We start from the raw sequence: 27,238 nt of genomic DNA on the forward strand, positions 1-27,238 counted from the left end.
TTTTAATTTTAACCAAAATATCCTCAATAAAATTATAAAAAAAATAATGATCATCTTTGGACTAGCTTTGACTTAATTTTTTAATATTAAACTAATTTTTTTGAGATGAATCAAATCAAAAAAATTTAACTAAACTCTGACTATTCGACTTAGTTCAATTAAGCCCTAGATTGCCCCTTAATTTCTCCCAAATTATTCTCCACATCTACGATGCCTCCTCCTCCCCCTCCACCATCTCCTTCTCTTTCTCTCCTCCTCCTCCTCCTCCTCTTTATAGTCTATCTTAAAAAAATATTATATTTGAGTTATACTCATTCACATAATATATTTAAAAAATATACAGAAAAATCAAGGGTCAATCTAAGGTTCAATTGAACCAAATCGAATAACTAGAATTTAGTTGAACTGATTTACTTTAAAAAACTTAGTTCAGCTCTAAAAATCAAGTCAAACCTAGTAAAAAAATAATCATCATTTTTAATAATTTTATTATGAATATTTTGATTAAAGTATTAAAAAAGGATACCCGTAGTAAAAATCAAATATGGGGCATCATTTGGTAAAAAGCTTATTATTAGATTTTTTGATAAATTATACAAATATTATTGCAATAATTAAGGAATCATAAAAAGAATTAAAAAAATAATGAAAAAGAAACAAATAAATAATGACGTGAGAACCATGTTAGATACATGTTATCAATATAAGGAATGCTATAAGAAAAAAAGATGATACGCTGTTAAAAGACGGGATGTATGTGGAGTTGCATTTGAACTTTACATCTGGAAATTAATCATAGAATAATAGCATATCTTCGAGGCAACCACACTTATCCATGTATTAAGGTAACATAGTTATAAGATAGCATATATTTTCTTAACGTGTTCTACATACGATTATTAACACATGATGCACACCAAGCAATAGAAGCCATTATTGCATCTCATCGTTTGGTGTTCCTACAACAGTGACTAGCTGTTTGTAGATGATCGTATCGGTCATATAGTACTGTATTATCGATCATATGGTACTGAAGTATCATTCAAGTAATATATAGATATCAATTATATTATCACGGATTTAGTTAGAATTATTCAAGTCGTATGACATTCTTACATTATCCATCCTCAAAGGGTCAACTCAAGAGTAACCTCATACAAGTCTCAAATAATTTATAAAAGAAAGTTGATCGACTTAAGAAATTGAACGATAAATAAGTCTCGATGTCTTATAAAAGATGATAACTTGTAAGCAACTCAATAAAAACTTATGCAAGAGAGAAAAGAGAGGAAGAGAAAAATAAGAACTTTATAAGGCAAAAAAATAATCACAATTCTACAAATTATATACAAGCAAACTTGTATATCCAAATAGCACTAGGTGAACAAGGTGTCAAACAAACTTGTGTATCCAAACAGCACCCACCATTATCCCAAGGCCCCATCTAGTCTTATGCCACCCGAATAGTTCAAGGGAACTAAGATGACTAATGTTTCAAATCGAACTATAGCCTCTAGAAGATAGATAATGGCATGTGAAATTTTAATAATTTTAGGATAAATTTGCCTAATCTGACGAGCAATCACTATATAGCTTTACAAACTTTACAAAAATAAGGTAAAACATATTATCAAACAATCGTACAAGCATACATAAGTGACAAATGATTCGTTGATAAAGGCGTTGCAAGCTTGCTATCATAGACTTAGTTAGAATTACCTATGTCATAAGGTATCCTGGCATTATCAATTTGCAAAAGTCAGCCAAGATACAACCTCATATAGGTCCTAAAAAAAAATTGATTAGCTTAAGCGAATGAGCGATGGACAAGTTTTGACACCCTATAAAAGAGAATTATAAGTAATTAAACAAACACTTAGTGTGTAAGAGAGAAAAAATAGGAAAGAAAACAAGGCATAGAAGGGCTCGTTACCTAAACGAGCTCTTGTGCTACAAAGATCCCGCATCAATTTGGGACAAGATGCCCCTTTGCCTCGGCATTTGCTGCTCCCCTCCCTACAAGGAGCTTCCCCAACTACCTCTTTGTAAGCCAGGGCTTCGGTTATGGGCCTTTCGGGCCTTATGGACTAACCCACCGAAGGACTCCTTGTGCACTAGCATTTTTGTCTTCTTCCTCAGGTGCTTTGGTTTGCTCGCAATGACTTAAGAAGCTTCAGGAGACGAGGAGGGAGGTGCCCGTGTGGAGGAAGGCTGAGACTAAGGCACCTACCCAATGAACATCCCCTTCATGCCTTTCAAATTCATGCCTGCCGACACAACACGAACAGCCAAGTTAGCAATGATACTCAAAACAATAAAAAATAAAAATAAAAACAAAAGCAACTAAGACAATGTGGGTCATACCCCAAGGGATCGGACTAAGCCCTACCTCAACCAACCAATCTTGTGCCCAAATCATAAACATCAACCAAAAAACTTGCTACGATGAACAAGTGCTCAAGCCACGCATCTCGATCCAACAATGGCTGAATCATGCACCTCGGTCAGACATGACACCCGAGCGAGGAAGCATGCTACAACAGACATGCCCCTGGGTCATGTGGTCCAGAAAGAAGGCTCACTGAATGATAGGGCATTCTGGTACTGCCCACGTGACAACAATCAATAGCTACCAAAGCAAATGTGACACCTCGGAGCCAACGTGGTGCACAAGTGCCGACGTGACACCGTAGACCCATACGAAACGACAAACCATATTTGCACTACTCAGGGTCGTACGAGACGATGACGCACGGTGCAAAGTCATGCAGGTCAGTCGACGCCATGTGAAAAATACAAGCCGACCGTCCAAGGTGTCGATGGCCATTAACAAACCACGTACGACTGACCCTCAATAGCAAGTATAAAATTCGACCCCCTAGCCAACGTTAGGGATGGGATTCAGATCAAAAAAACACCCTTAAACCCACTTCATACTAACTTAAGCTTTGAAGGGGTCGAGTTGAGAATCACCCTCCAACATTGACCTTTTATGCAAGAAGGTGATGTTGAGATAAGAATCTCAATCCTTGCTCTACCTCGGGTCGATCCAACAGATAACGTCTCGACCCAACTTGACACCGACCACTTCGCCTCAAAACCCACGTGAACGACCTTGTGTTCTCGAAATTAAGCCGAGCCATGCTAACTCCAGGACCACAACATAAAGTTGTTCAATAAATAGTATTACAGAATTGATGCGATATATTCTCCCCCGTCAACAATAAAGTTTACAAACCAATAAGAACTACGTGAATTCGTTACCACCGCATGTTAACTGCTCAAGTTTTTGGAAGTTACAGGATGATAACACAAACGTTCAGACTGAAATGGTGGCATAGGATATATATGGCAATGAAGCAGACCTTGAGAAGAAAAGGCAGTATATGATGATCACGCTTCATAGATGTACATTTCTAACCGTAATCTTTGGTTTGACATTATGTTAGCCTGGTTTTGTTGAATCTTGGATTTTGATGATGAATTCAATTGATAAATTATTTGATCCAATCTATATGTTGAGAAAAGTGTGTAGGATTAACTACGATAGCAATCAAGGCATAAAGCAAAATAAAGTACCGGAGTCAAGTTCGAGATTTCATTGGGAGTTTGAGAATTCATCGGAAGTCCGGAGGTTCGTTGGAAATGCTGTCGGAATTGACCGAGAAGAAGCTCATCGGAACTTGCCAAGAAGATTATCATTAAGTCTAGGAGCTTGCCGAGAGTCCACTGGGAGATTGCTGAGAGATCGTCGGAAGTCTACCGAATGATCGTCGGAAGCTCACCGGAAGAAACCTAGACTTGCCGTGCTTGTTTTGTTTAGTGTATGCCTTAAAAATCGTAATTAGCACATGATTAGGGTTAGGTTTGGGAGGTAATCCTATTAACCCTATTAAGGGCCAATTGGGCCCATAATTGGACTGGTTTGGGCTGAATTCGAGGCCCAAACAAGTTGCAGTAGAACTGCACAGGGTGGGCGATGGACCACCTGAGGCTTAGCCTCCCAAGTGGTTTGGGGGGTGGTATCGCCCAGACTGAGCGATGGAACCGCCGATGGTTATTACTGCCAAATAGTGGTACCACCTTATTAGGCGATAATATCGCTAGAGCCCAGTCTCTGAGGCTCGGTCAAGCGATAGCACTGCCAGACTGGGTGGTGGTACCACCCAGTGTCAGTGCAGTAGGCGGTGGTACTGCTAGTACCCCGGAAACCTAGAATGAGACACTCTTTTGCTCCAATTTTGAAGCCATTGGGCCTTATAAATACTTTACCCTTTTTTAAATAAAAGGATAATAAAGTACAATCATAGTGTAAAAAAAAAAAAAATGAAGTGTTGGGGTGTAAAAGAGTTATAAAAGTGCAAAGAGTCCTCCTCCCTCTCTTTAGCTTTGTAATCATCCAAGAAGAGGCGTGAGGCTTGTAAGGATTATCTCCTAAACTTGTGAAAAGAGAAAGTACTATAAAGAGGTGATTGGTCTTTATCTATTGAAGGAAGACTATTAGTGGATGCCTATGACCTCAACGGAGGAGGCATCGGAAGTGGATGTAGGTCACAACGACCGAACCACTATAAATTTCAGTGTGTTCTTTCCTTACTGTCGTTTTTTCTTTAATTGTGCTATATTCTATTTTACTTCATGACAAGTTGTTCAATCACTTTTATCTACTCACTTACAAGATCCAAATGACTTTTCAAAATAGTTCTCATCGAACTAAGATTTTTTATCGTACGAAGTTTTCGAAATCACTTAAATTGGTCATTTTTATCCACTACATTAATTCACCCCCTCCCCCCCTTAGTGTCATTGATCCTAACAATTGGTATCAAAGCAAGGTCACTCTCATTTTGGCTTGAAACCAAGAGAGTGTTGAATCTCGGATTTTGATGATATAATCAATTGGTGGGTTAATTGATCTAATCCATATTATTGAGTTAAGTGTGCAGGATTAACTACGATAACCAGAAAACATAAAGCAAGGATACCGGAGTCGAGCTCGATGGACGTTTAAGAGACCGAAAAATCATCGGAGATGCTGCCGGAACCATCCGAGAAGAAATCGGGAACGTGTCGGAAGTTCGCCGAAGGAATCGTCGGAGGCTCGCGGAGATCACCGAGAAGGCTCGGCTACTCGTTAAAGTCATCACAAAGATTGGGAGCTTGCAGGGAGTCCGTCGGAAGAAGTTCGTCGGAAAGCTCGCCGGAACAAGACTCGACGTTCGCGGTTGAAAATTTGCTTAGGATGTGTTTTGGTTATGTAGTCCACTTGTAATTAGGATTAGGATTAAGAGATAATCCTATATCCTGGTTAGGGGCCAACTGGGCCCAAAGTCAGAGTTGGTTTAGGCTAAAAATTAAGCTAAACCAGCGAACTAGAGAGCCAAGATTGAAGCCCAACTAGTGGCTGAAAACACTGTAGTCGGGCTGAAAACACTGTAGGCGGTGGCACCGCCCAGCACCCGAGAGCTGGGCGGTGACACCTCCTTGGCTGGGCGGTTGCACCGTCCAGCACCCGAGCGCTGGGCGGTGGCACCGCCTGGTTGGGCGGTGGCACCTCCAGCACCGGAAACCCTAAGAAAATTCAAATTTTGGAGCCCAAAATTTGAATCCTCTTGAGGCCTATAAATACCCCTCAAATCTCAGCTGAGGTTACAACTTTTGAGAAGCATTTTGATTGAGAGAAAAGTCTTAGAAAGTCTTAGCAAGTCTTGTTTTCAATTTGCTAGAGAGTTCTCCTCCTTCTTTCTTATTGAAAATTTGTAAGAGGTTGAGCTGCTTGTAAAAGGTTGTAAGAGGGGTGTTTACCCTTCCATTTCAAGAGACTTGCTAGTGGAAGGTGGGAGCCTCATCGAAGAGGGGCCTCGCAAGTGGAGTAGGTCATTTGACCGAACCACTCTAAAAATCGGCGTAATCTCTGGTTTGCTCTTTATTATTGTCATTTACATTACTGCAAATCTTCTTACTGCTTTAGTTCCTTATTACTCTTGTTGCGCAACTTCAAGAATACGCCTTCAAGTTAAATTTCTCAAGTTTCGTTCTTAACGTACGAAAGATTTTGATTAAAATCGAAGTTTTTATCCGCTGCACTAATTCACCCCCCCCCTCTTAGTGCCGCTCCGATCCTAACAAGTGGTATCAGAGCGAGGTTATCTCTCATATTTGGTTTAATACCCAAGAGAGATGGCTTACTCCGGCATGCAAGAGGGCCATTCTATTGCACGACTACCTTTGTTTAATGGGTCGGATTACACATATTGGAAGACTCGCATGAGAATCTTCCTCATTTCTATGGACTTTGAGCTTTGGTCTATTGTCGAAAATGGATTTCAAAAATCTTCTCTTCCGATGAGCGAATGGGATGAATCGGAGAAGAAGGTTTTTGCTTTAAATGCAAAGGCTATGAATGCCTTGTTTTGTGCACTAGACAAAAACGAATTTAATCGTGTTTCAATGTGTGATTCGGCTTTTGATATTTGGAGAACTCTTGAGGTCACTCATGAAGGCACTAGCCGAGTGAAAGAGTCCAAAATCAACATCCTTGTGCACTCTTACGAACTTTTCCGAATGAAACCAAGTGAGTCCATCGGAGACATGTACACCCGGTTTACGGATGTCATCAATGGACTCAAAGCTCTTGATAAAGATTTTACTAACTTTGAACTAGTAACTAAAATCTTAAGATCCCTCCCTAAAAGTTGGGATCCAAAAGTTACGGCCATTCAAGAGGCCAAAGACCTTAAAGCATTCCCTCTTGAAGAACTCATTGGGTCTCTAATGACCTACGAAATGACATGTCAAGCTCATGACGAGCTCGAGAACCCCCTTCCAAAGAACAGGAAGGATATGGCACTCAAATCACAAGAAGACCACTTGAAAGGAACATCAAGTGATGAGGACAGTGACAATGACATTGCACTTTTGACTCAAAAATTTAAAAAATATTTAAGAAAGAACAAACTTAAAAACAATATAAAAAATAAATTTGAACAAAAGAAGGACCAAGTGATTTGCTATGAATGCAAAAAACCGGGACACTACAAGAACGATTGTCCTCAAGCCAAAAAGAGGACATCAAAGAAGAAGGCGCTCAAGGCAACATGGGATGATTCAAGCGCGTCCGAAGAAGAGGAGTCCAACACCGAGCAAGTTGCTCATTACGCGCTAATGGCTTTAGAAGAAGAGGTATGTGATTTATTTAATGAAGATTTATCTTTTGAAGAACTCTCTATCGCTTTTCATGAATTATTTGATGAATGTAGAAATGTTAGCAAGAAGTTAAGTATCTTAAAGAAAGAGCATGCTTTGCTACAAGATAAGTTTGATAGTCTTCAAACTCCTCCATGCTCTAAGTGTGAGCATTTAGAAGCAATAAAAAATGAAAATTTGCTTCTTAAGGAAACCTTAAACAAGTTTAAGGTTGGTAGCAAAGGATTAGATATGATCCTTGCACACAAGGGTCACATCGCAAATAGAAATGGAATTGGATTTGTAAAAGGATTACATCAAAATCCTACCACTTTCAAAAAAGGACCTACATTACATGTTTCCTCTTATATGAAATGCAACTTCTGTTGCAAATCCGGACATATTGCCTACAAATGTCCATTTAGGAAAATTAGTTCACAAAAATTAATATGGGTTCCTAAAGGAACTATAAAGGATTCAAAAATAAATAACAAGGTTAGTGGGTCAATTTTTGAGGCACCCAAAATCAAATGGGTACCTAAAAATCATCCTCTTTTATAGACAAACCCACAAGCTAGGAGCAAGAGATGGTATCTCGATAGTAGATGCTCAAGACATATGACTGGAGATCCATCTCATTTCTCTATGCTCACTAGCAAAGAAGAAGGGTACGTCACCTTCGGAGACAACAACAAAGGCAAAATCATTGGCAAGGGAACTATTGGTAACAAATTTAGTTTTTCCATTGATGATGTTTTACTAGTTGATGGATTAAAACATAATCTCTTGAGTATTAGTCAACTATGCGATAAAGGTTATATCGTTAGATTAGAATCAAATATGTGCATTATTGAAAAACCAAATCATAACATGACCATGATTGCTTTAAAACAAAATAATGTCTATACCATCAATCTTGATGAACTAGGTAATGAAATGTGTTTCTCCGCCGTAAATAATGATGCTTGGCTTTGGCATAGGAGATTAGGTCACGCAAGCATGAAAACAATATCTAAAATCTCATCTCAAGAATTAGTACGAGGGATTCCGAATATGAAGTTTATTAAGGACAAGGTATGCGATGCATGTCAACTAGGCAAACAAATAAAAACAAGCTTCAAACCAAAAAATCAAATTAGCACCACTAGACCATTACAATTGATCCATTTGGACTTATTTGGACCAATTGATACAACAAGTCTAGGTGGAAGCAAATATGCTTTTGTGATTGTGGATGACTACTCTAGATACACTTGGACCTATTTCTTAGCTCACAAAAGTGATTGCTTCAAGTGTTTCTCTAAGTTTTGTAAACTCACTCAAAACGAAAAAGGCTTCATGATTTCATCAATTCGGAGTGATCACGGTGGTGAATTCCAAAATCGTGACTTTCAAAATTTTTGCGAAGTTAATGGGTACAATCATAACTTCTCAACTCCAAGAAATCCTCAACAAAATGGAGTAGTTGAAAGGAAAAATAGAAACCTACAAGAAATGGCAAGAACTATGTTAAATGAACATAGTTTACCCAAATATTTTTGGGCCGAAGCCGTAAATACGGCTTGTTACATCATGAATAGGGTCCTAATAAGACCATCTCTATCAAAAACTCCCTATGAATTATGGAATAACAAAAAACCAAATATTTCTTATTTTAAAGTTTTTGGTTGTAAATGCTTCATTTTAAATGAAAAGGATGCCCTAGGTAAATTTGATGCTAAATCCGATGAAGGCATTTTTCTTGGTTACTCCTCCGTTTCTAAGGCCTTTCGTGTCTTTAACAAAAGGACCTTAGTAATAGAAGAGTCTATTCATGTAGTTTTTAATGAAATTTCTGATTTAAAGAAAAATGATTTTGATGATGATCTTGGTTTTGATAATTTGAATTTAAACGAACCCCCTCCTCAAAATAGCCATTTGAATGCATCTTCTTCCGAAATTTCTTTACCCAAAGAATGGAAGTATGTAGATGCTCATCCAAAGGAGCTAATTATAGGAGATACAACAAAAGGGGTTCAAACTCGTTCTTCTTTCAAGAATTTTTGTGCTAACGCCGCTTTCCTTTCTCAAATTGAACCTAAATGCATTGACGAAGCCTTAAAAGATGATTTTTGGGTCATTGCAATGCAAGAAGAATTGAACCAATTTGAGAGGAATGAGGTATGGAAGCTTGTTCCTAGACCAAGTGACCACTTAGTCATAGGTACTAAGTGGGTCGTTAGAAACAAGTAAGACGAAAATGGTATCGTGGTCAGAAACAAGGCTAGATTAGTGGCCAAAGGTTTCAACCAAGAAGAAGGTATCGATTACGAAGAAACATTCGCTCCCGTGGCTCGATTAGAAGCCATAAGGATGCTCCTTCCCTATGCTAGTAGTAATAATTTTAAACTATTTCAAATGGATGTCAAAAGTGCTTTCTTGAATGGTTTTATTTCCAAAGAAGTATATGTTGAACAACCTCCCGGATTTGAAAATTCTCTTCTTCCTAATCATGTATTCAAATTGACTAAGGCTCTCTATGGCTTGAAACAAGCTCCTAGAGCTTGGTATGAAAGGCTTAGTTCCTTTCTTATTTTAAATAATTTTACCAAAGGCAAGGTTGATACTACATTGTTTATTAAATATTTTGAAAATAATTTTCTTATTGTGCAAATTTATGTTGACGATATTATTTTTGGCTCTTCGGATGAATCACTATGTGAATCATTTGCCAAATGTATGAGTCTTGAATTTGAAATGAGTTTAATGGATGAATTAACCTTCTTTTTGGGATTACAAATCAAACAACTTAGTGATGGTATATTTCTTAACCAATCTAAATATACATTAGAATTGTTAAAACGATTTAACATGGATAATTCAAAAACAATAAACACCCCTATGAGTACTGCGACTAAGTTAGATATGGATGAAAGTGGTGAAAATTTCGATCAAAAAACATATAGGGGAATGATAGGTAGTCTACTCTACCTCACCGCGACTAGACCGGATATTATGTTTAGTGTAGGACTTTGCGCTAGGTTTCAATCTAATCCTAAATTATCTCATCTTAAGAGTGTTAAAAGAATATTTAGGTATCTTAAAGGAACTCCAAATTTAGGATTGTGGTATCCAAAATCTGAAAAATTCGATCTAATAGCTTATACAGATGCCGATTTTGGTGGATGAAGGATAGATAGAAAAAGTACATCCGGAACATGCCAATTTTTAGGACATTCACTTGTTTCTTGGACTTCCAAGAAACAAAATTCAGTTGCACTATCTACGGCGGAAGCCGAATACATTGCTGCAAGTGCATGTTGTGCACAAGTCATTTGGATGAAAAATACATTAGAAGACTATGGAATTCACTTTAAAAACATTCCCATAAAATGTGATAATACTAGTGCCATATGTCTTACTAAAAATCCAATTCAGCATTCTAGAACTAAGCACATCGACGTTAGGCATCATTTCATACGCGATCATGTCCTTAACAATAATGTTGTTCTAGAATTCATTGACACAAAGCATCAATTAGCAGATATATTCACAAAAGCCTTGAATGAAGACCAATTTGAATTCATTAGAAGGGAATTAGGTATGTTAAATTGTCCCTAAACAATAAACTTGTTTGATTGGATTTTCCGTAAAGTTTTTCATCTTCTTTCCATTTCTCATTCTCCTTCAAATTCCATATGACATGTTGTGAAATCTCGAAATCGACTTTGATGACTTGATTATGAATTTCAAGTTAGCGATTTGATTTAAATAAGTTTTATCTAAATCATAATCTTGATCTTGCAAAATTGGAATCACAAATAATATCTCTTGGCATTCATGAATTGATACTTACAAATATGAAAGTATTGGCATTCATGACTTGAATTTGATTGAAACATTGTATGCTTAAATTCATCATTCTCCTATGTTTCAAAAATTCTTTAAATGCCTTATGTGATGATTAAAAAGTAATGTTGAGATTTTCATGAATTTGACGATTTGAATGAGTTTGTATTTGAATTATGATCTTGACTTCGTGAAATTACTACTTGAATTTTTTATCCCAATCTCTCTCTTATACATCTACAATTTCTATTATTCATAGAAAGAAGAGATTAGATAATATGAATGCATGCTGAATTTTCCTCTAAAATGAACTCTGCGTAAATATTTTTGCATACTTAATTTTCAATGATAAAATCGTTGTATGACAAAATATGTGCTTCAAGTCTCATTTTCCTTTTTGTTGATGACAAAGGGGGAGAAAAGTGATGACTTATATCATTCTTAATAGCATGACAAAATATGAATTGCAAAATCCTTGAGAAAAGTGATCGATCGATGATTATCTTATATGCCTTGCAAAATCCTTGAAAATATCATAAGATTGATTGATCATATTGAATGCATGTCTAAAATGTATAATCATGCAATTCAAGTTGAAAATCTTTATCTCTTGTCATAGTAAAATTTGTCTCTTATCTTTCGACTTGAAAAAGATTTTCATCAAAGTTTCGTACTTACTATTGTTTAATGAGGATAACGATAGAGTTCTACGATTAGAACTTATCGGGTTATGCTTGAATCCAATGGGATGGAATTCAAGTGTTTTTTTATCTTCTCATAATATGGCATATAGATAGGGGGAGTTATGTTTAACTCCGTCATCAATTGATTGTCATCATCAAAAAGGGGGAGATTGTTGAATCTCGGATTTTGATGATATAATCAATTGGTGGGTTAATTGATCTAATCCATATTATTGAGTTAAGTGTGCAGGATTAACTACGATAACCAGAAAACATAAAGCAAGGATACCGGAGTCGAGCTCGATGGACGTTTAAGAGACCGAAGAATCATCGGAGATGCTGCCGGAACCATCCGAGAAGAAATCGGGAATGTGTCGGAAGTTCGCCGAAGGAATCGTCGGAGGCTCGCGGAGATCACCGAGAAGGCTCGGCTACTCGTTAAAGTCATCACAAAGATTGGGAGCTTGCAGGGAGTCCGTCGGAAGAAGTTCGTCGAAAAGCTCGCCGGAACAAGACTCGACGTTCGCGGTTGAAAATTTGCTTAGGATGTGTTTTGGTTATGTAGTCCACTTGTAATTAGGATTAGGATTAAGAGATAATCCTATATCCTGGTTAGGGGCCAACTGGGCCCAAAGTCAGAGTTGGTTTAGGCTAAAAATTAAGCTAAACCAGCGAACTAGAGAGCCAAGATTGAAGCCCAACTAGTGGCTGAAAACACTGTAGTCGGGCTGAAAACACTGTAGGTGGTGGCACCGCCTAGCTGGGCGGTGGCACCACCCAGCACCCGAGAGCTGGGCGGTGACACCTCCTTGGCTGGGCGGTTGCACCGTCCAGCACCCGAGCGCTGGGCGGTGGCACCGCCTGGTTGGGCGGTGGCACCTCCAGCACCGGAAACCCTAAGAAAATTCAAATTTTGGAGCCCAAAATTTGAATCCTCTTGAGGCCTATAAATACTCCTCAAATCTCAGCTGAGGTTACAACTTTTGAGAAGCATTTTGATTGAGAGAAAAGTCTTAGAAAGTCTTAGCAAGTCTTGTTTTCAATTTGCTAGAGAGTTCTCCTCCTTCTTTCTTATTGAAAATTTGTAAGAGGTTGAGCTGCTTGTAAAAGGTTGTAAGAGGGGTGTTTACCCTTCCATTTCAAGAGACTTGCTAGTGGAAGGTGGGAGCCTCATCGAAGAGGGGCCTCGCAAGTGGAGTAGGTCATTTGACCGAACCACTCTAAAAATTGGCGTAATCTCTGGTTTGCTCTTTATTATTGTCATTTACATTACTGCAAATCTTCTTACTGCTTTAGTTCCTTATTACTCTTGTTGCGCAACTTCAAGAATACGCCTTCGAGTTAAATTTCTCAAGTTTCGTTCTTAACGTACGAAAGATTTTGATTAAAATCGAAGTTTTTATCCGCTGCACTAATTCACCCCCTCTTAGTGCCGCTCCGATTCTAACAGAGAGATGACATTTACCAACAACCAAAAGGTTCACTCAATCAAACGTCCACCCATGTTCAATGGGACGGATTACATATATTGGAAAACTAGAATGAGGATTTTCCTAATTTTTATGGATTTTGAGTTATAGAAAATTATGAAAAATAACTTTCAAAAGTTTTCTCTTAAAACAAACAATTGGAATGGGTTAGAGAAGAAGACTTTCTCTTTAAATGCCAAGGCTATGAATACCTTGTTTTGTACTTTAGATAAAAATGAGTTCAATCGAATGTCTATTTGTGAAATGACTTTCGATATTTGGAATACACTCGAAATCACTCATGAAGGCACTAGTAGAATAAAAGAGTCCAAAATAAATCTTTAAGTCCATACTTATGAATTGTTTAAATGAAACCAAGTGAGACCATTGGAGACATGTATACCCGGTTTACAGATATCGTCAATGGTCTAAAAGAACTTGGTAAAAGTTTTTCTAACTTTGAACTCATTAATAAAATTTGAAATCCCTTCCAAAGAGTTGGGACCCTAAAGTAACAACCATTCAAGAGACCAAGGATTTGAATAATTTTCCTTTTGAAGAACTTATCGGGTCATTAATGACCTATGAGATGACTTGTAACGCTCATGAAAAGCTTGAGAACAACCTTCGAAAGAACAGGAAGGATATGACACTAAGATTCATGAAGACCACTTAAAAGGAAGTTCAAGTGATGAGAACTATGATGATGACTTGGGACTCTTCACAAGAAAGTTCAAAAAATTTATAAAAAAAGTAAATCTAAAAATAACACTAAAAATAAAATTAAACCCAAGAAAGAACAAGATATATTCTACGAATGCAAGAAGATGGGACATTTCAAAAGTGAATGTCCTAAATGAAGAAGAAATAACCAAAGAAGAAGAAGGCGCTCAAAGCAACATGGGATAACTTGAGCGATTATGAAGACGAAGAACAAAGCAATAACGAAATCGCCAACTACGCACTAATGGCTATCGGAGATGAGGTAAGTGGTTCATTATATGTAAATTTATCTTTCAGTGAGATTTTAATTGCTTTTTATGATTTGTTCAATGAATATAGAATAATGAGTAAAAAGTTTAATTGTTTGAAAAAGGAGTATGCCCTTTTAAATAATGAATTTGAAAAACTTAAGCATGATAATCTTTCATTGCCTCCATACACTAAGTGTGAACACTTAAAGGCACTTGAGAAGGAAAACTTGTTACTCAAAGAAACTCTAGAAAAGTTTAAGGTTGGTAGCAAGTCCTTGAACATGATCCTTGCCAATAAGGGTCACCTTCATATAAGAGGCGAAATTGGATTTGTGAGTAGCTCTCACCAAAATCCAACCACCTTTGTTAAAGGTTCTACCTTGCATGTATCACCCCCCAGCAAATGCAACTTTTGTTATAAACTCGACATATTACTTATAAATGTCTGTTTAAGAGATATAGTCCACACAAATTGATTTCGGTTCCTAAAGGAACCGTAAAGAACTCCATGCAAAATGATAAGTTGAGTAGATCAATTTTTAAGGCATCCAATGTCAAATGGTTACTTAAAAATCACCATTTCTTGTAAAAATGTTTACCATCACAAGCTAGAAGCAAGAGATAGTAACTTATAGTTGATGCTCAAGACACATGACCAGAGATCCATTTAAATTCTTTAAACTTACTAGCCTAGATGAAGGATGTGCACCTTCGGAGACATCAACAAGGGTAAATTCATTGGCAAAGGAGAGGGAGGCAAGTCGCCCGATCACCCACAATGCAAAGATGTACCTCGAGGGGGGGGGGGGAGGGGGCGGGGAGAGAGAGAGAGAGAGAATGATAGGGCATTCTGGTACTGCCTACGTGATAAGAATTAGTAGCTACCAAACCAAACGTGACACCTCGAAGCCAACGTGGTGCATAAGTGCCAACGTGACACTCTAGACCCGTACGAAACGACATACCATACCCGCACTACTCAGAGTCGTACGAGAAGATGACGCATGGTGCAAAGTCATATAGTTCAGCCAGCACCGCAAGAAACTTACAAGCCGACTGTCAAAGGTGTCGATGGCCATTAACGAACCATGTACGACTGACCTTCAACAGCATGTATAAAAGCCGACCCCCTAGCTAGCATCAGGGATGTGTTAGGAACAAGTCAGCACTAAGAGGGGGGGGGGGGGTGAATTAGTGTAGCGATAAAAATCACGATTCTGAAAATTTCTTTCGTTTCGTACGATAAAATAGATTCCGACGAAAATCATTCATAAAGATCTTAACTTGAAACACGTTCATAAATGTATTGGAAGTAATAAGCAAGTAAAGTTTGTATTAAAGATAAATTTCTCAAATAGAAATGCAATCGAGTTTTATAGTGGTTCGGTCGTCGTGACCTACATCCACTCCGCCGATTCCTCTTCCATCGAGGCCACCGGCATCCACTAACGATCTTACTCTAATAGGCGAAGATCAACCTCCTTCTTACACCTCTCTTCTCCTTTTCACGGGTTTAGGAGATGACCCTTACAAGCACTCACACTCCTCTTACAAAATTCTAAACTTAGAGTGGAGGAGGGAATTTCTAAAGAGATTGCAGTAGCATTTTCTCACTTTTGAATCATCTATGCTTATGTTCTTTAACCAGGGATAAGAGGGCTATTTATAGGCTTCAAGTTGATTCCAACTTGGAGACTAAAAACATCTCATCCCTGGTGTCCCGGACACGAGCGGTACCATCGCCTACACTGAGCGATACCACCACCAGTGTCAGTCTGACACTGACACAACATTGGGCGGTACCACCGCCCAACCTGGCGGTACCACCGCTTGGCACCCTGCCAAGGGCGGCATAACCACCCAGATTGGCGGTACCACCGCTTGACATAGTCTCGAAGACTGTGCCATGATTGTGAGGCTTCTTAGGGCACTGTTTAGGCCTCTCATTGGGCCCAACACAGTCTTTACATGGGCCTAGCTGGCCCCTAATTGGGTTGGCCCAAATCCAAACCCATTTACGTGCTAACTACGATTCCTAAGACATATTCTAAGCTAAACAAGTCGATAAGTATTGGTTCTTTAGGCAAGCTTACGACAATCTTCCGGTGAACTTCCGACGATCTCTCGACAATGTTCCGGCGGACTCCCGGCAAGCTCTTGGTCTTTCACGATGATCTTCTTGACGAGTTCCAATGAGCTTCTCTGGCAAGCACTGATACTTCTCGGCTGGTTCCGTCAAAACTTCCGACGAACATCTGGACTTCCGACGAACTCTCGAACTCCCAATGAAATCGAATCCTTGACTCCGGGACTTCATTTTGCTCCATGCCTTGCTATTGTAGTTAATCCTGCACATCTAAAAACATACTTTGATCTAGAAAATTAATACTAAGCATTAATCATATTGTTCGACATGTCATTAGTCCCTTGATACTTCGTTCGATTCTTCGGTGCATTATCCTCTCTTGCGGCCTATTGGGCAATCGGCCAATTAACTTCGCAACTTTGATATCCTTGGCGCAATATCTGCTCTTTTTGTCCCAATGCTCGAATCCACAGCCTGAAGCCTTCTGTCGATATGTCAACTGATCCACCGACTCAACATCCAATCTTCTGACATGTTTTTCTCCGGCACAACATGATTCTTCCTACTTTAATTGTCTCATCCTGACCGAAGTATCCTGCGTCACTCAAAACACAGATTAAAACATAAACACTTATCAATTGGTTTCATCATCAAAATCCGAGATTCAACAAAGAGGGGAAGGAGAATATGAGAGGCTCTAGCCTATGAACCACTGAATCCCTCATATTTATAGAGGTTCCTTGTCAAATCCTAATGGATCCTCCCCTAATGGGTATTGGATTTACATCCAATTACCTAAGCCTTTTAGATTAGTGGATCTCTATCTAATAATCTCTTATGGACTCTTATTGGATCTCATCCATAGGATCCAATAATTCAGGGGCTTATTGGATATTCAATAAAACAGGGGCTCTGGCGGATATCTCATATCCGAACCTCTACTCATCGCAATGCCTACCATATGTGTGTGACCCTCTAGGCCCAATATCGAGCTGGTCGTGAGTCATACCGGTCAGAACTCCTTTTGACTCAGTGAATTATTATCTTTATAATAATTCACTCGACTCATCGACTACGGACGTACTAGGCCACTACGCCATAGTCTCCAGATGATATAGGGGAATCCAATACATTGGACCTATCTATCCTCAATTATCGTGTACCTATAGTCCCTCATCCATCTAATATCCTAGAGACCATATATCGGGCATGGTGTTGTCAAACCCATACGGTTTCTACTCGGGCCTCGCTCTTATCGGATTCTTCCGGAGAACTCTTTCTCTCTCAATCCGAATGACTCTAGCTAAGGATTTGTTTAAACAAGAACAAATGGGATATTCCTCTCATGACGTCGAGAGTGGATAATCCTCTATCGACACTCAATAGCTCTCGTAAGGTCGACTGTCACTCTCAATAACAAGTTGTACTAGATCTGGGACATCCAAACCTATAAGTCTGATATCAAAGAGTGGAGCACTCATACAGGACATCCTTAGTGTCTCAAGTCTAAGGACCAGATACACCACTAGGACTACGGGATCGCTGTTTGACAATAAGGCATCATCAGCCATCCAGCATTCCGTAAGCGGATCAATCAGTGAACTCATTCTCCAATGAGCACCTGTACTATATCCCTAGTATCCGCATACGAGTAGCTATGAGACCAGCTACATCCATCATATGGACGGATATACAACACACCAGTCTGTCCGGTTATCTCGATGTCCCTTTCGAAGAACCTATGACCGGGATTATTTAGGATCTGTGTTTAAAGGTGAATCAGTCTCATTATCATGATCTCATTATGATCCGATTCCCATTGCATAGATCCAAGGACATCACAATATATACATGCGTATATGCAACAATCAATATAAAGTGATAAATACTAAAATATAATAAATAAAAAGATTTTGTGTCAAGTCACATGTGTCATCACTCACATGATTGGCTTGCTGAGCACCTATGACTAGCATGAGAGACTATAGATATATGGCTGTTAGAATCAAGTCGGCACTAAGGGGGGGGGAGGGTGGGTGGGTGAATTAGTGCAGCGATAAAAATTATGTTGATTTGGAAAATTTCATTCGATAAAATCGTTTTAATAAATTTTGACTTTGAAAATGTTTGTAAGAGCATGTAACTAAAGTAACAAAGAATTAAAGTAATTCGTATAAAAGGTAAACAACAAAATAGAAATGCAAACCGATTTATAGTAGTTCGGTCGTCGTGACCTACATCCACTTCCGATTCCTCTTCACTCGAGGCCACCGGCTTCCACTATTAGTCTTTCTTCAATGGGCGAAGACTAACTACCCTTTTACACTCTTTTTCCTTTTTATAGCTTTAGGAGACAACCCTTATAAGCCTCACTCCTCTCTTGATTGATCTCAAAACTAGTTTACAAGGAGGAGGACACTTAGCAATTTTACAACCAAAAATAACAACCTCTTTTTGCTCTAATTCATTGTTTTCTATATAGGAATAGCTGGGGTATTTATAGACCCAAAATTATTTCAAAATTAGAGCAAAAAAAGGCCTCATCTTGGGTTTCCCAGGTCCTGACGGTACCACTGCCTGTGCTAGGCAGTACTACCACCTACAGCACTGATACTGGGTAGTACCACCGTCTAACATAGTTTGGGAGACTGTATTTGAGCGGTACCACCGCACAGACTAGTGGTACCACCACCCAATCTGGTGGTACTATCGGCTGACATAGTCTTAGAGATTGTGTCTTGGAGACTGAGTCTCTGGCGGTGCCATCGCTTAGACCAACGATGTCACCTCCTGACCCAACTTTTGGGTCACTGAATGGGCCTTTCTCTTGGCCCAAAATAGCCCCACTTTGGGCTTACTTTCATTCTAAACCAACCCAATTACAACTAAAACTACTTTGATTTAGATAATTATTACAAAGTATTAAAAACATGTTGTCCGGCATGTCATTGGTTCATCGACGCTTCATCCAATCCTTTGGCGCATCATCCTATTTTGTAGCCTTTTGCCCAATCGGAATGTTGACCTCCATAACTTCGATCTCCTTGGTGCAATTCCAATCTTCTAAGTCCGATGCTCGAACTTATGGTATAAAGCCTTTTGCCGACACGTCGAATGATCCCCCGGCTCGACGTTCGATCTTCTAACATATTCCACTCCGGCCTAACATTGATTCTTCCTGCTTTAATTATCTCTTCATGATCGAAGCTAGTCTTGCATCACTCAAAATATAGATTAAATCATAAATGCTATCAATTTGTTTCATCATCAAAATCCAAGATTTAACAATCTCCCCTTTTTTTATGTTGACAACCAATTGATGATAGAGTTTAAACCAAACTCTCCCTGTTCATATTGATAGAGCCTTGAATTCAAATTGCATTCAAGTCAAAGTAATTTTAATCATGAATCACATCATATGTAATACATCATATACATCATTATAATAAAATCATGAGTATTGCATATATAATCAAAGTACATAATACCTATTCATCATGTATATTTTCAAAATCATAATTACATGCATGATTCTAAATCATCATACATAATTTCAAATCATCATTTTAGGCATAATATGCATGATTATCATGATACTTTCTCCCCCTTTGTCATCAACAAAAAGGAGAGGTGCAACTAGCAAGTTTTTGAGATATAATTTCAAATCATTGCATTATAAATATGTAAGCTTAGTAAGATAGCAAGTTTTGAAGATGCAAGCTAGCAAGTTTTTTACATATGAAAGGTAGCAAAATTTTAAATCTTTTGAGATTTAAAATAGTGCAAAACTATTCCTATTACATAATGCAAGTCATTTTCAAAAAGAAGGGACGATTACAATAGTGCAAAACTTTTCCTATTACATAATTTTTCAAATCATCAAATGAAATATATATAAAAAAATAACTTTGTGATGAGATATACAATTCATGAAAAAAGGTATACAACCATAGATACAAAGGAGTTGTACATAAAAAATTATAAACATCAAGAAGTCAAGTGACATATCACGGTGTATTTGGATAAGTCAAATAGTGAAAAGAAAGAATCATAGTAAGCGATTTTGATTCATAACAAAAATTCTGAAGTTATAATTCTGAGAAATCAAGAGAAACCATGATTCATATAGATAATTCTCCTCTTTAGTAAATGGTAAAAAGAAACATAAGAGAATAAAATGGTAAAATATTTTGATTCATACATAAGAAATCTCATGATTTATATAGAAAAGCTCCTCTTAAATAAAACGAGAACACATAATAGGAGAACTTGATTCATAATAAAATCTCAAGTATCAAATATCAAGAAATCAAGATGATAAAACGCATTCAAATTCAAATCATCAAATCATCAAAATCACCTTCAAAATATTCAAAATGAAATAAATATATTTATCAATTTCTTATTGAAATATTAATAAGATAGAGATTGAGAAATTTTCAAGAAAAATGTTTTCCTATTTTTAGTTGTTTCAATTTATGTGATTTATTTCAAACAAGCATGCCTTTGTCTTTTATGCCAAATGAAAACATGCATCATATTTGAAACCAAAAAATAATATTTATCACAAAAATCATCAAGATAAAAAATGTAACACATAATTCCAAAACATAAGATTTCAAAACATCATTACTTCAAATTCTCATGCATAGCATAAAATCATCATGGTACCAAAACTTTTAACAGTTGCATTACATCATTATATCATTATCCATCATTAAATCATCAAACATGATTTCATAAAACATTTTCAATCAAAATTATTTTATTTGTTGTAGTAATGTATTTTTCTTCTTTAGTGAATCTAACTCATTGCATTTAGTGTAAGGAGTTAATATGCAATTGTCATGCTCAAATTTTTAATTTTTTTTAAAATTCACTAGAAAGAGAAGAATAATATTTTTTATATTTTTTTACTAACTAATTTGAAAATAACTCATGAAAAGCATCAAGTAATTTCATAGTAAAGTAAAGGAGTTTCGGGTGAGTCATTTACCTCATCGTCGAGAGCCACCAAAGCGAAGTTCGTCACTTTGTCTTCATCAGTTTGCTCCTCGTCTTCAGATGCACTCGTTTCATCCCAAGTTGCCTTGAGTATCTTCTTTTTCTTTGGCAACCTCTTCCTTTTAAGTTTATTTTTATTATTTGATTCTTGTTTTATAAGCTTTTTAAACTTTTTTTTTAGGAGATCAAGTTCATCATCACTTGATCTTTCGCTTGAGTGATCTTCTTTTGTTCTAAGTGTCAAATCCTTCATATTCTTTGGAAGGTAGTTCTCATGTTCATTTTGTGTTATACAACTTATTTCATAGGTTATTAAAGACCCAATAAGTTCTTCAAGTGGAAACTTGTTTAAATCTTTTGTCTCTTGTATTACAGTTACTTTTGAATCCCAATTTTAGAAAAAGATCATAAAACTTTATTAACAAGTTCAAGGTTTGAAAAACACTTGCCAAGAGCTTTTAAACCATTGATGATATCTGTAAAATGGGAGTACATGTCTCCAATGGTTTCGCTTGGTTTCATATGAAATAACTCAAAATCATACATCAAAAGATTTATCTTAGAATATTTAATTCTACTAGTGCCTTTATGTGTGATTTCAAGAGTGTGCTAAATATAATACATAGTTTCACAAATAGAAACCCGATTAAATTTATTTTTATCTAAAGTGTAAAATAAAGCATTCATAGCTTTAGCGTTCAAGGAAAAAGTTTTCTTCTCTAAAGCATTCTATTCATTCATTGGATTATAAGACTTTTCAAAACCACTTTTTATAATATTCCATAAATTTAAATCCATATAAAGCAAGAAAACTCTCATTCGAGTTTTCTAATTAGTTTAGGCCGTCCCACTTAACATAGGAGGACAAATAATAGAGTGACCCTCTTAAAATTCGATAAAAGCCATTTCTCTTGGGTGTTAAACCAAATGAGAAAAACTTGGCTCTAATACTAATTGTTAGGATCAAGTCGGCACTAAAAGGGGAGGGTGAATTAGTATAGCGATAAAAATTACGTTGATTTGAAAATTTTCATTCGATAAAATCGTTTCGACAAAGTTTAACTTTAAAAACATTCGTAAGAGAGTGTAGGTAAAGGAATGAGGAAGTAAAATAGTTTGTAATAAAGGTAAGCAACAAAATAGAAATATAAACCAATTATAGTGATTCGGTCATCATGACCTACATCCACTCCTGATTCCTCTTCACTTGAGGCCACCGGCTTTCATTACCGATCTTCCTTCAAAGGGCGAAGCCCAACTACCCTTTTACACTCTTTCTCCTTTTTATGGGTTTAGGAGATAACCCTTACAAGCCTCACACCTCTCTTGAATGATCTCAAAACTAGAAAGCAATGATGAGGATACATAGCAATTTTACAACCCAAAATAACAACCCCTTTCTGCTTTAATTCATTGCTTTCCATGCAGGAATAGATATGATATTTATAGACCTCAAATGACTTCAAAATTGGAGCTAAAAAAAGTCTCATCCCGGGTTTCTTGGGTCCTAGTAGTACCATCGCTTGTGCTAGGCGGTACTACCACCTAAAACACTAACACTGGGTAGTACCACCGCTCAGTCTAATGGTACCATCGCCTAATATAATCTAGGAGACTATGTCTGGGCGGTACCACCGCCTAACACTGGGCAGTACCACCGCCCAATCTGGGGTACTACCACCTAACACAGTCTTGGAGACTATGTTTTAGAAATTGAGCTCTAGCGGTGCCACCACCTGACCCAAATTTTGGGTTACTGAATGGGCCTTTCTCTTAGCCCAAAATAGCCCCACATTGGGCTCAATTGGTGCTAGTCATAGGTGCCCTGCAAGCCAATCACGTGAGTGATGGCATGTGTGACTTGACACATAGTCTTTTTGCTTATTATTATTATTTAGCATTTTATCACTTTATATTACTTGTTGCTTGAACATATTATAATGTTTATGGATCTATGCAATAAAAATCATATCGTGATGAGATCATGATAATAAGATCGACTCGCCTTTAAACATAGATCCTAAATAATCCTTATCATAGGTTACTCGAGGGCCATCGAGATAACCGAACAGACTGGTGTGCTGTATACTTATCCATATGATGGATTTAGCTAGTCTCATAGCTGCTCGTATGGGGACGCTTGGGATACAGTACCGGTGCTCATTGGGAAATGAGTTTATTGATTGATCTACTTACGGAATAATGTATGATTGATGATGCCTAATTATTTGACAGTGATTTCGTAGTCCTAGTGGTGTATCTGGTCCTTAGACTTGAGACATCAAGGATGCCTTGTATGAGTACTCTATTCTTTGATACTGGGCTTACAGGTCTGGAGGTTTCAGATCTAGCACAACCGGTCATCGGGAGTGATAGCAAATCTTATGAGGACTATTGAGTGTCGATAGAAGATCATCCACTCTCGGTGTCATAAGAGGAATATCTCATATGTTCTTGCTAAGACAAATCCTTGGCTAGGGTCATTCGGATTGAGTAGAAACCGAATGGGTTTGACAGCACCATGCGCGATATATGGTCTTTGGGATATTAGATGAATGAGGGACTATTGATATATAGTAACTGAGGACAAACAGGTCCAGTGGATTGGATTCTCCTGTTTCGTCTGGGGACTATGGGTAGTGGCTCAGTACGTCCGCAATCGATGAGTCGTGTGAATCATTATGGAGATAAAAATTCATTGATCTAGAAGGAGTTCTGATAGGTATGACTCATGACCAGCTCTATATTGGGCCTAGAGGGTCACACACATATGGTAGGCATTGCGATGAGTAGAAGTTTGGATATGAGATATCCGTCGGAGCTCCTAACTAATTGGATACCAATAACCTCATGAATTATTGGATCCTATGGATGAGATGTAATAAGAGCTAATGAGAGATTATTGGCTAGAGATCCACTAATCTAAGAGGCTTGAGAAGTTGGATGGAGTTCAAATCCCTAATAGGGCAAGATCCATTTGGGTTAAGTTGACAAGGGACCTCTATAAATAGGAGGGAACCAATGGTTCATAGGCTAGAGCCTTTTTGGGTTGCCTCTCCCATTCTTCTCCCCTTCTCCTCCTCAAATAGTAGGCTTGGAGTTTTGAAGAATATCATCGCAACCCTACTGTGTGGATCACTTCTAGAGAGGAAGATGCTTGACCTCCTTCACCCTCTCCTAGAGATCTGTAGGGATTCTGGGATATACGATCTCCCTAGATAACACAATCTCTAATATATGCAGTTTTAAGTTTCGTAGTTTTTGCGCACCAATCTTAGTACGACGACGAATACATCTTTTGATAAATTGGGAATTTTATTTTTTAATATTCTTCCACTACGCATGTGATGTCGTCCCTAGATTTCCCTACAGTTGACCCCTAATTGAGTTAGCTTAATTACATTTTAAACCAACCCAGTTACAACTAAAACAACTTTGATCTAGACAATCATTATAAAGCATTAATCAAATGTTATTCAGCATGTCATTGGTTCATCGGGGCTTCGTACAATCCTTCGGTGCATCATCCTCTTTTGTATCCTTTTGCCCAATCGGCATGTTGACCTCCGCAACTCCGATCTCCTTGGCGCAATGTCCGCTCTTCTAGGCCTGATGCTCGAACTCATGGCATGAAGCGTTCTATTGACATGTCGACCGATCCCCTGGCTTAACATCTAATATTTTGACATACTCCACTCCGGCTCAACATTGATTCTTCTTACTTTAACTGTCTCTTCATGATCGAAGTTAGGCCTACGCCAGTCAAAATACATATTAAATCATAAATACTATCAATTGGCTTCATCATCAAAATCTGAGATTCAACAACGGTAACTAAGGATAGCTCAATATTGAGCCTATAGGGTCATACACATATGATTGTGTCGCGAGAGTAGAGGTTCAGATATAAGATATCCGTTAGAGCTCCTATCTTATTGGATATACAGTAAGCCCCTAAATTATTAGATCTTGTAGATAAGATCCAAGGAGAGCCACTAAGAGATTATTGGGTAGAAATTCACTAATCCAAGATGCTTATGTGTTGGATGGAGATCCAATACCCAATAGAGCAAGATCCATTAGGGTTAAGTTGACACAAACCTCTATAAATAAGAGGGAACCAAAGGGGCATAGGCTAGACACCTTTTGGCTGCCACCTCCTATCCATTACGTAGTGCACGTGGAGAGGAAGATCGTACAACAATTTGAGGAGTGCCTTCACCACATCTACCATGTGGATCACTACTAAAGAGGAGGATAGTTGACCTTCTTCGTCCACTCTTGTAGATCTAGGATTTTATAGGGATATATGATCTCCCTAGGTAACAAATCTGCCTTGATGCATGTGATTTTCGGTTTTACATTTTGTTTCATGCACCAATCTTGGCACAATGATGAAACCTTTTCTTTTTAGGAAATCTAGGAAATTTTTTGTTCTTTTATTACACATGTGATGCTCTGTCCAGGTTTCCCAACATAACCTATACGGTCGATTCTCAATTTGTCGTCAACTCTATGACATGCACAACAAAAAATTAAAACAAAATCGTTTCCCAAATAAAAAGCATCAGATCGTTGAGAGATAATCGAGATAAAACTCAAAACAACAAAACCTCATCGAGGACTGAGACGTTCTCAAGGAACTCATATATCCCCTAAAACGTAGATCCTGGTTCGCTTGGATAACGAAGCTCTCGCGAACTCCTCTCTAGCAGAAGTCCATATGGTGGATGGCAGTAGTGATGCACCTCCTCAAAACAGACTCTCTCTTCGTGACATTGCTTCACCACACAACAGGGCGATAGTGGCACTACGCAAGGAAGGGGCAACCTTCTTATTGTCCTCTCACATAATGGAGGCATCGGTTGAGAGAGATGGAGAGGAGGAGATGGGAGGCTGATGGCTTAGATGAGTCTAGCCTATGACCCATGGAGACCTACTCCTTAAGGAGCCACTCTTACTAACCATAATGGATCTCATATAATAGCCTAATGGGTATTGGATCTCATCCAATAACCACTCTAAGCTTTATGTTCTATTGGGTCTTACCTAATGGATCCATTAAAAAAGGGGCTTATTGGATATTTTATATCAAATCCTCTATTCATCGTGTCATCCACCTATTATGTGTGACCCTCTAAGCCTAATATCGAGTTGTTCGTAAGTTATACCTATAAGAACTTCTTCTGATTCAGTAAATTATTATTCCTATAATAATTCACTCAACTCATCGACTATAGACATAATATGCCACTATGCCATAGTCTTCAAATAGTACCAGAGGATCTAATATATTAGACCTATTGCCCTCAGTTACCGTATATCTATAGTCCCTCATTAATCTAATATCTCAAAGACTATATATTGGGTATGGTGTTATCAGGCCTATACGAGATCCATCCGAGTCTCATTCTTATCGGATTCTCCTAGAGAACTTTTTCTCTCTCAATCCAAATAACCCTAGCCAAGGATTTGTCTAAGTGAGAACACATGGGATATTCCTCTCATGATATCGAGAGTGGATGATTCTCTATTGACACATAACTACCTTTGTAATATTGGCTATCATTTCCAATGACTATATATACTAGATCTGGAACTTCCAGACTTATAAGTTTGGCATCAAAAAATGAAGTATTCAAACAAGACATTTTTAGTATCTTAAGTCAATGGACCAAATACACAATTGGGACTATAGAATCACTATCTGACGATAATGTATCATTAACCATCTAGCATTCTGTAAATGAATCATTCACTGAACTCATTCTCCAATTAGCACCTCCAATAATATCCCTAGTGTCCCCACACAAACAACTATAAGAATAGCTACCTCCATCATATGGACGGATATATAGTACACCAGTCTATCTGGTTTTCTCGATATCCTTCTCGAAAAACCTATGAACAAAAATATTTAGCATCTATGTTTAAGGAGAACTGGTCTTATTATCATTATCTCATCATGATCTAATTCTCATTGCACAGATTTAAGGATATTATAATATA

This window comes from Musa acuminata, chromosome BXJ3-11 (genome assembly GCF_036884655.1).
Source record: "Musa acuminata AAA Group cultivar baxijiao chromosome BXJ3-11, Cavendish_Baxijiao_AAA, whole genome shotgun sequence".
NCBI classification, from domain to species: Eukaryota; Viridiplantae; Streptophyta; class Magnoliopsida; order Zingiberales; family Musaceae; genus Musa; species Musa acuminata.